General features: G+C 35.7%; 1 protein-coding gene across 1 annotated transcript in view; it reads left to right on the top strand.

The window, feature by feature from the left end:
* Nucleotides 1-715, top strand: part of LOC119581821 (thioredoxin domain-containing protein 15-like) — a gene marked incomplete at its 3' end in the record, with an annotated part of 11780 nt that overhangs the window by 204 nt on the left and 10861 nt on the right.

The following is a 715-nucleotide window of genomic DNA, read 5'->3' as shown; positions in this document are numbered from 1 at the left end:
CTAAATCTGTTGGTATTTGGTAAGCAGCTTGTGTAGGTATTGGAACAGCTGCATTGACTTCTGTCCAGACCCTTTAACACTAAATGTGTGAAATCCATTGGGTAACAGTTAAGTTTCAACCAGCCATCTTTCATAAGGAAAATAATATATGCAAACAACAGAGCCAATAATTCCAAGAAAGTTATCTTCTATGTTCTTCCATCACAAATAGAAAATAAGTTATTGGACAGGAAAGTGTCAGAGAGCCTGAAATGAAAAACTCTCATTGTAATCTCTCAGTAATTGACATAAGCATTTGAGGCATTGCATTATCACTGTCTATACATTGTAAATTTTGCCATACTTTTGGTAAATGTTTAAAAGACACCCACGCTTCATTCACTGGCTTAGTGTTGATCAGATTGGCCTTGGATCCTGTCAACACCCTGGCAAAAGCTACCAAACCATGCTTTGTATTTCTGGCAATATAAATCTTTTAGATCTCACTAGTGATTTATTGACAAATAAGAAACTAGCAAATTTCTATCTTGCCAGAATACATGGAGGAAACTTTGTAGGAAACTCACTTTAGGCCTCAGCCAACCACTTCAGCATACATATATTTAATTTATACCTTACAAGTTGTTATTTTTCATTCTCATTGGTGCTTCAGGGGGCTGGTGACACTTTGGGCAAAAAAAAAATGTATTTCAAACATATGCTGAAAACATTCCTT

This window comes from Penaeus monodon, chromosome 15, assembly GCF_015228065.2.
Source record: "Penaeus monodon isolate SGIC_2016 chromosome 15, NSTDA_Pmon_1, whole genome shotgun sequence".
NCBI classification, from domain to species: domain Eukaryota; kingdom Metazoa; phylum Arthropoda; class Malacostraca; order Decapoda; family Penaeidae; genus Penaeus; species Penaeus monodon.
This window is presented reverse-complemented; position numbering and strand designations above follow the sequence as displayed.